This window comes from Octodon degus, unplaced genomic scaffold (genome assembly GCF_000260255.1).
Source record: "Octodon degus isolate 3935 unplaced genomic scaffold, OctDeg1.0 scaffold00010, whole genome shotgun sequence".
NCBI lineage: Eukaryota > Metazoa > Chordata > Mammalia > Rodentia > Octodontidae > Octodon > Octodon degus.
In genome coordinates this window covers 1,721,255-1,731,401 of record NW_004524586.1, presented here as the reverse complement: position 1 = coordinate 1,731,401, position 10,147 = coordinate 1,721,255, and the positions used below count along the sequence as shown (strand labels likewise).

The window sequence follows — 10,147 nt, the reverse complement described above, 5'->3', positions numbered from 1 at the left end:
CCAGAAAATCGCAAATTCTATTAGTGGGCTTGGATCCTCCTGGAGCCCTACAATCATTATCACGTGGCTCATTTAGCTAAGCCTTCTCAGTCCACTTTGGGAGATCGTGGTGGGCCTGATCAGTCCACAATAACTGGGTGTGTGAAGACAAACCTGGAATAAAAGATGTTATGAAAAAGAGTACCCAAAAATTATTTTTAAAATGAAAACAAAACAAAAAAACAAACCCAGAATGGAAAGGATTTATATTCAGCCCATATTTTCTCTCTCTATACAAAAACAGAGAAATAGTAGCGGTAGGAAATTATAGTAATAAAATCAGGGCTACAATTTGGTACTAGTTGGGATCAACTGGAGTAATAATCTGCCTTTTCCCTTTGGAAATAGGCCAGGATAAAACACGACGGGCCATCTGCCTCCCCAGAGCACGGTCACGAGCCCAGGAAGTTCCAGCATGCCCCTCGCTCCGCACCGGCTCGGGGTGATGCTGGTTCTCAGGCGACGTCAGAGCAGATCTGGGATCGGACCCCGAGAGCAGCCCTGCTCGCACCACCGGGGACCCCGTGGGAGTCCGCAGCAGCGACGAGCAGCCTTGTCATCACCGTGCTTGGTTCACTCACTTGGTGACAAGTCACTTGTATGAAACCCTGACTCTACTAGACCAGAACTATTTTGTTAGTAGAGGCTGCCCGCTGTCCAGTTCTTTCTTTAGTCTGATTTGCTTTTTTTTTTTTTTTTTTTCCATTTATGTAATTGGTACAGGATTTTACTACGCAGCTTGGACTTGCAGCGACCCTCCTCTCTTCAGCCTCCCCAGTCCTGGGATTACAGGTGTGCACCACCACGCCCAGCCTCTGTTGCCGGCTCAGTGTGCCCCAGGGGCAGGGCCAGCGCGGCATGCGGGACCCGGGACGGAACCCCCGTCCCTGCTTGTACCAAAGAGGGCGCTGTAGTCCGCTGAGCTATCTTGCCAGCCCTGACTTGTTTTTGATGAGCTCTAAGCCACAATGAAGAGTCATCAGTAAACATTTAGAATCACCACTGCCAACTCTTACAGTTGCAAATTCAAACCTTTTTCCTTACAAATGGAAATGAGATCCTGGAAAGCTAAACTGGCTCGCCAAAGCCATCTAATTCATCAGGACTTGAGCCTTCGGCTGTATTCTGCCCATAGTGTTAGCTCCGTTCCCGTTGAGATTCATGGCAAATCAAGACCTCCAGAAGATTACTTTCTTTGGAACTGTTCTCCCACCATGTAGTGAGTAAAAATGGCTACGTCCCTTCCTCGGAGAGGCCGGGCTCCACAGACCAGGCACAGGCCACCAGTAGGTTGGTGCCTCAATCCTGATCATGCACCCAAACTTGTTTCCTATCAGGCAAGTCATTTTCCATATACTTTCCCACAACGCTAGGAAAAAAATAGGCATACTGTATTTCACATGGAAACCTAATTTAAACCAACTGTTCCATCCCTGTGTGAGTCCCCAAGGGGCTCTTGTCGTGGAGATTATGTAAGCAATGCTATTACACACACACACACACACACACACACACACACACACGCACGCACGCACACCATCTGCTTACAAACTTCAGGGATAGTTCTTATGACATAACATAGTCAAAATTATATAGACATTAAGCAGTGAAAATGTCATTGATCAGACAAAATAAGTGACAAATAAGATGAAAAAGAGACAAATGTCAAAATGTAGCCCAAAGGATAAATGGTGGACATATTTACTAAGTGGAAAATGAGATGTGTTGCCAATTCAGAAGGAATTTGAGGACACTGAGGTCACAAAGAAAAAAGTTGCATAAAGTACTGCTATGGTTAAGATTTAAAATGCTCCCCCAAGGCCCGTATATGTAGAGGTAGAGCTTTGGGAGGTGATTGGGTCATGGGGTGCTGTACCTACCGATGGACTAATCCATTGCTGAGCTCAATGTGCTGGTAGGAGGCGGGGCCAAGGTGGAGGTGAGTCACTGAGCAAGAGTGACGCAAAAGAGTATATTCTTGTTCCTCTCTCCTTTCTCTGCCTCCTGGCTGCCATGGCTGAGCAATTTTCTTCCTCTGTGCTCTTCCTCCTCGCTGCCTCTGCCTAGAGCCAGCCACCCACAGACTAATCCTCTGAAACGTGAGCTGAGCTAAGCATTTCTTCCTGCAAGTCTCTGATAATTTGACACAGTGCTGGGAAAGTGACTAATACAGAAAATGGGTTCAGAGAGTGGCGCTGTGTCTATGACTGTACCTAACCATATGACTCAGAAGCCTTCAGAACTTCTCTGTGGGAAGAGTTTGGAAAAGCTTAAATAAGTGTGTTAGAGGAAGCTGAGGTAGCTATGCGCAAAGCTTGATGGGTGGTTGTGGTGGCCGCTCAGAAGACCAGGATGCTGGTAGGAATGCCAGTGGTAAGGGAGGAGCTCTGGTGGTTTCAGATGGGAAGAACAAAGACTTTATTGAAAACTAGACTAGAGGCCATGCAGTATTTTGGCAAATAATTTGTATATGTTTTGTCTATATCCTAAGACTTCGTGAGGCTAAATTTATTTTTTTATTTTTTATTTATTTTTATATATTTAGTACAGGGTCTACAGAGTCTCACTACATAGACTGGACTCATAGTGATTCTCCTGTTTTCAGCCTCCCAAGCTGGGATTACAGGGGCACGCCACCATATCTAGTCTCAATCCCCATCTCAACACACCTCGGGGGTGGGACCAGCATGGCATCATTTAGTCATTAGTGGACTAAGTGATTTGGTGGAGGAAATTTCAAGGCAGCCCAATGTTCAGTCTATAGCGTAGGTACTGGTAGCTGCTTTTAGAAAGATAAATAGTAAGAAGTAGGAACAAAAAGTAGAGCTGAAATTTTTTATACAATTTGCAGTTTCATCAGAAAAGAAACACCTGTAAAATTGGAGCCAAGAAGAACTTGGTTTCTGAAAAGATTAGGACTTGAAAAATCTAAATACGTGGCATGAGGACAATAGGGAAGGTGTATTGAAGATATCTTAATTATTGACCACACCCCTCTCTCTATCGGCTCGAGGGCATAAAAGGGTAAATTTTTGGAAAGATTTTGTTTTGGGAAGAGAGCCCTGCTCATGCAGCGATGCTCAGGAAGTGTTTCTCTGAGTTTAGGTGTCCAGGCAAGCAAAGGTCATCACAGTATGGTCCAAGGGTGCCAGGCTACTGCTTGAGCTAGTGGCATAGCTCAGTGTCACCCACATGGTGCTGATTTTCCAAGCATGCAGAATGTGAGAGCTATGTGGTCACAGACAGTTCCACTCAGACCTCAGAAGAAGGCCGAGGAGGCCAGGAAATGTGTGTGGCACGGATGTGGTCCCTCAAAGGAGCCTCTGATACTTAAGGCTATGATGGTGCAGCCCAAGGAGCAGTGGAGACCCGAGGAAGCTGGAAATGCCGGAAGAGCAGAATGCCTGGTCACAGTCAGTGAGCAGACCAGGCTGAGAAGGAGGCCACATGGATTACAACTGGCAAGGCCTTGCTGGAGGCGGCCCAAGTCCTTTTAAGCCTACATCGGACCACAGTCTACCCTGGGTGATGGAGCCACAGAATTTAATGTTTGGAGCTTTGCTTCAGTTTGCTTGAATACATTCCTATTTTCCTATTCCTCCATTTGGAATGGGAATGTTTTCCCTGTGCCACTGTGTGTTGAAAGTATTTAAAGTAAAATATTTTTATGGAGGCTCACAACTAATAGTCTGCCTCATGTCGCAAAGAAGACTTGGGACATGAACTTTTCAGCAATGCGGGAATTGTTATGATTTTAGCCATACTTAGGGAGGGACTAAGCACATTCTGTATAAAGAGACGGACATGAGCCCTTTGAAAGCCTGAGGTGGAGTGCTGCGGGTTAGATCTAAAGTGTTCCCCCGAAGTCAGTCATATATTCAGAGATAGGGTTTTTGAAAGGTGGTTGGATTCTGAGGTATTACAGTCCTCAGTGTAATTAACATGGGTTGACATGTTCCTGTAAGCTTGACCCACTGAGGGTGTACCTGCATGACTGTGTCATTGGGTAGCTCGTACCACTGGTGGGACAAATGGATACATTCACTTTTATCAGTCTTTTTGCTAATAAAATTAATAAAAACCACCCAGTGGGAGAGTCATGCATAAACCACCAATAGTTCAAGTCTCTGGTAGTGAGACATACACTACCATTATGGCCCTAGAATGAACACGTTAACCACTGATGAGTTCCCGGCTGAACGTGCTGTTAGGCAGCAGGGCCTAGTTGGTGGTGGGTCACTGAGGGTGTGAACCGGAAGGCTGCATTCTTGTCCTTGCCTTTTCCTTTTCTCCATGCTTCCTGGCTGCCGTGGATTCAGCAGTTTTCTTTCCTCGTGCCCCACCCCCTTTTGGCACCAGGTTTGAACCCAGGACCTTGCGCTTGCCAGGCAGGCTCTTACGTCGCTGAGCTATCCCCGCCCCTTCTACCGTGCCCTTTCTGCCCTGGAGTCCACCAAATGTGGACTGATCCTCTGAAATAAGAGCCGAACAAACTCCTCCTCTTTCAAGTGTGTGGGGTATTCTGTGCTGGTGAAGCGAAGAGTAACTAATACAAGTCCGGTGGCTCTCACAGAGGCAGTGCCCCACGGCAGCACGGTGTGGATGTGACAGATGGCTACCTGCAGGTTCTTTTGCCTGATTTCAGTGGTCAGCGCAGAACGAAGACAGAATCTGGCTCCTAGCCCAGTTCTTTAAGAACTTCTCCCTGAACGATGTTTACTCTGGTGATCCTAACTCTTGGACTGTGCCCACGATGCCTCCATAATTGTTCTTGTCCAAATATGCCTTTTCTTTTGCCCTTTTTCAGTACTCTCATCTACCCAAACTGAACATCTTGCACTCTCACACCAAATATCTTGTGGCATAACCCTACTTAAATTAGGGAGGAATATTCTTTCACTATTCAAAGTGACGCTTCCCTGATACACTGTACTTTGCCTGTGTCCTCTGTAAAGATGCCTCACTGTCTTGGTCCACCAGAGCCCTGTCCATTCTCCAGCCTTGCTTACATCTCCCCAACACCCTTACTTGTAGAGAGGTAAACCCAGCTTCTTCCTGTCCTGGAAAGCTTATGCTTTTGCTCCTTCTCTGGGAGGCTTTCTCCCCATACCTAGCTAGTTAGAAAGCTCATGTTCACTCATGCTTTAGGCAGAAGTACTGTTAGACCCACAATTAGGACCCCATTTTTGGACCCCATTCCTCAGAAGAGCCCTCACTGACCCCTGATCCAGCTGTGCCCCTGTCCACAGAGAGAAGTCTGTGGGTAGAAGGCACAGGACTGCCCATAGACCATTCATCCCTTACAGAACCAGGCCCTTCGAGTCACCTGCTCAGATAATCCTGAGCCCACTTCCAGGCCTGTAAGGGTCTTCTTGTTGGATCTGTCCCAATGAGGGTAGATTACAAAGAGTGCATGGATAGCTGTGGTGTATGGAAAGTTTGAACTTGAGACACGAAGTGTCCACACAGAGGCACAAAAGGTAGGATGGGAAGACACAGGGCAGGCCAACAGGCTGGTGTCCCCTGTGCACTCGTGACCTGGTCCCTGTAGCTAAGAAGCAAGGCTGGTTTCTGGAACCTGATAGAAGCATCCCTTTCCCTGGCTTCTCTCCAGGGCTGCACCACACACCGTGCATGCTGCGGTGCTCCGCTCTGCCCCAACTTCAGCGCATGTCTGGCGTTGTCTCTCCACGGAGGCCTTCACTGGGCTCGCCGTGTTTCACAGGTAAGTAGCAGTGCTGCAGATCAGCCAAGACCTACCCTCTGCAAGTCTTAACGAGATTCGCGAATGGGTGGATGATGCTTACTTCCTCCAGGGTAGTTTTTGATGGTCTACTTGGCACCTGACACTCACTTTCTTTGTTTCTTTTTGACTTAAAGACCCCAAGTACGAAGTTAGGTCTGTGCTTGGATTCTCACCACGGCGTGGGTATACATCTGGTTTATTTCTGTTATATTTGCGTGTCTGACTCTTTCACATGATTCTGTTCTGTCTCCCCCAACAACAGCCTAAATTCTCAAGAACAGAGACAATCTTTCCCACATTCCAGTACGGGGATGCTTGGTGCCTCTGGCCAGCGGGCAGGCCATCTAGAGTCCCAGGAGGCTGTGGGCAGGGAGGATTCTCAGCCTCTGAGGGCTCAGGAATTATATTTGGGAAAGAGCCTGCACATTTCTTAACCCTATTCCCAGGTCCAGAAAAAGGGGATGCATGATTTTCTGGCAAAACCTTTTAGACAATCCTGAGCATAAATTTTCATAGAAAGACAGTTCTTCCTAACAGATATCTGACGATGCTGCCTGGTAAGGCTGCGCTACAATGGTGAAATCACCAGAATGTGATGAAAGAGCTGCTCCTGTGTGGCCGGCCTGCAGTGCCCACCTCCCCCGTCCTCCAAGGACTAAGACAGCCTTTAAACTGGAGCCTGCAGGCGTGAGCAGAAGCTGAGCACAGGGTCATGCTCCTGAGGCGGGAAATGGTCACGGTATAGTTACTGATTTTGATGCCAAAGCATTTGTCCAAATGCAGATTCCAAGGCCTTACCCTGACTTAGAATTTGGACTCTCTGAGGGTTCTGAAATCTGTACTTTCAGACAAACTCCTTGGTGATTCTTTTTTTTTTTTTTGGGGGGGGTTGATATATATCTTTATTATGCTTTTTTATTAATTTTAATGAGAAAAAAAGATAAAATAGCAATGAAACATTTTCTGTTGTTTTGCTGAATTCAAGTACCTACAGTCTTTAGACTGGCTTCCAGTATGAAAAAGGTCCCTTAAAGATATCTCCAAGTATAGCTTCTCTAACAGCAGTGGAACACCCTTCCCTGAAAAAACAAAATGGAAAAGGGGGATACGTTGGGAGCCACGAAGCTAAGAAATTGATCAATATGTGTACGTGGGATGTGGCCGAGTGCCGAAGCAGACACATGATCGCATTCCTGAGAGGAAGATCCTGCTGGTTAAGGTTGGCTAGCAGCTGCTGAACAACCCAGTGTCAAACACCACTCACGCCCCAGGTTATTCTTTTTTTTTTTTAAGTTGTCAGTTCTTTTTTAATTTTGAATTCTGAACTTTTTTTTGCATTTCTTTATTTCATCCATATTTGATACAAAACGCACATCACTATTTAGAGCTCATCACATACATTTCACCGTCTTATTTTCTTTTCTTTTCTTTTTTTTTAAATATAGTGATTGTCACTATTAGAAAAGCATATTCAGTTTGAAAGAGCTAATGGGCACCGTATTAGTGACAGAAGACCTAAGTAGCATTCAGTCCACAAATCAGAAAGGAGCTCTTGGGACCTGAATAGTCTACCTGAATTTTATAGGGCAGGAAGAAATGGCTACCAAACATTCCTCTTGCTACAAAAAACAAACAGGAAAGTAGGAGGAGGAGGGTAGTAGACCAAGCAGTGGATTGCTTATTTCACTATATTTTAAAAATAAGGATGTGTATAAAATTGTGGTGGTTTAGTAGGATTTTCCTACCACCCTTCTCCTGATTTCTGGAAGGTCAGATCTTACAAGTGAGTAAGTCCAGCTTTCATTTGGTGGCGTGCGGCTTTAGCTTTAGAAACTGCATTTGGACTTGCTGTCTTTTCTTTAACACCAGTCGTATGTCATCTGTGACTCAGTGGATATGTAGTTTTCTTATTTTAAAATGTTTGTCATTGCTTTTGTTTACAACATCATTTTGAATTCCACTGGATTCTTGCCAACTTGCTCTTTTCTCTCTCCATTTCTTTAATATCAGAAGTATCTTCCTGGCAGTTTTCAAGAAAGCAGTATTCTTTGCTGAATCTGCGTGTGTCGCCGAGGCTGCCAGCAGGTCCTGCTCCTTACCGCCTCCGAGTCCGACTGCCCATCGGTGCCAGGCAGGCCTGCGCTCATTCGCCCCTCACAGAGCCCATTTGAGCTTGCCATGAGCTTCACTGAGAGATGATATGCTGACTGTTAATAAACTGAATTCAATTTTTTCTTGTTCTCTTGGAGGAATTTTCATGTGTATTTTTTCACACAAGAAAAAAATTGAATTCCTGGTGATTCTTAACTCACTAAAGTTTGAGAAACAGCCCAGGGGCTCAGAGTCTTTGTGCGCCCTGGGGCCGCCAGTCAGAGCTCAGGCACAGCTTTTCCAGCGCCAGTGCAATTCGGTAATGAGCCCTGGTGGTCACGCTGTGCCCGGGTGCGGGAGCGTGCTACCATAACCCATTTGGGACTAGAACAGGAAGCAGAGGGAGGCAGAGTGGTGCAGTGGCCAAGGGTGCGGACTGCACTTGACTCCCAGTTCCCTCCTGCGTGTCCCGGAAGCAAGCCGTCTAATGATACTGAGCCTCAACTCCCTTTTTAAGAAAATAAGGAACAGAATTCACTTCCTAAAATTATTGTAAATTATACTCATAATAAATTATTGTGTGAAACAAGAGATTATATCTAATGATCTTAACACAGACTAGTGTATAGTTTAAGGCTCAATGAATGTTTACTGTATTACTACTAGCCTTGGTACCTAGGTGGTACAGCTGCTGTTCTGGGTACAGAATACAGAAACCCAGAGAGAGTGAGCTCAGAGTCTTACTTCCTCACCAGCCCAAGGCCAACCTGAGGTTGAAAACCTGAGATTACACTAAGCGTAGTTTTTAACTAACAGAAGGACAACTCATATGCTACATCTCTGAAGGATTCCCTGACTCCTTGTTGGTTAAGATGTCATTTAAAAGTGCAATTGCCATGTATCTGAAATGATATGTATATATGGATATGTATGTACATATGTATGTATGTATTAATACATATATATTTATGTATGCACATATATAGTTTTGACTGAAAAATATGGTGAACGTTTAAATCTTTAAAAAATTTGTTACAGTACAAGACACAGAGCAGCTGGGTGTGGTGGTGCATGCCTGTAATGCCAGCACTAGGGAAGCTGAGTCAGTAGGACTGTGGCAAGTCTGAAGTCAGTCTGGGCTATAAACTGAGTGCAAGTCAGGCCTGAACTGTACAATGAAACCCTGTCTCAAAAAAAAAAAAAAAAAGACACATTGCCATTAATCCTTCTCAAAATACTCCTCTCCTTTTGAACATAGTTATCCCATCATTCTCGCAACTTTCTGAAGCAGTTCTGGACATACTCTTTCATGAGTTCTTTAGCTGTGTTGCTGTGGGTGCTTTGGTGTGCTGAATCACTCCAAAATGTTTACTTCTGTTATGGGTTGGGCCTAGTTGTCCACCAAATCCTAATGTAGTCATGGGGTGGACTTCTAGAGTTTGTGATTAACTCCTGATCCACTGGGATTACGGCTGTGAGTACTGCTGGGATTACAGGTACGAGTGCTATGCCCAGCCTAGGGCGGAGACCCTGAATGCAACATAAGGGAGACGGACTGCTTGGCAGCCATTGTTGCTGCTACTCCTCCCTTTTGCTTTTGCTGTTGTGCTGCCTTCCGTTGCCAGGAACTGCCGCCCTTGGCTGTGTGCCACTCTGCCTTGTAGCCAGCCGAGGATGGACGGAAACCTCCTCTGACTGTGAGCTAAAGAAACCTTCCCTTCCTTCATTCTGGGTGTTGGGTATTTGTCCCAACAACAAGGGAAGAGTAACCAAGACAACCTCCCATAGTCATTCTGAATTAGAGGAATAAATTTTAATAATTCAATTATGTTATATATCTTGATTATTATGCACACAGTACAGCACCTTGTTGCAGATCAACTCCCCCCAGGTGCAGGCAGAAGCCGCGACTTCCTCCTGCCAGGGGCTCAGTCCTGAGGACATGGGCCCAGGCTGTCACCACACCCAGGCATCCTCCCCGACATGCAGTGTGTACGGAGAGTCTCTTCTCTTGAACTCTTTGTTCTGCTGAGGGTTTTCCTGAGGGTCCTTTATGCAGGTAGGACACAGGGAAGGGGAGAAGCATACAAAGTGGCCTTTGTACAAGCCTGCAAATTGTCTGGGATTGTACCCTCCACCTTCACCCAAAAGGATTGTCACATTTGCCTTCAGAACAAACTTGAGATCCCTTTGTTGGCCTTCAAGTCTGACATGATCTAATCTAAATGTACGTTTCCAGTGTCCTTACTGTTTTCCTTCAGTTATTCATTT

At 45.7% G+C, this 10,147-nt stretch overlaps 1 protein-coding gene across 1 annotated transcript in view; it reads right to left on the bottom strand.

Annotated features, from left to right (window-relative positions):
* LOC101588282 (1-phosphatidylinositol 4,5-bisphosphate phosphodiesterase epsilon-1) overlaps positions 1–10,147 on the bottom strand; it is a 233,328-nt gene that overhangs the window by 88,416 nt on the left and 134,765 nt on the right. The gene's annotated exons all lie outside the window — the stretch shown is intronic.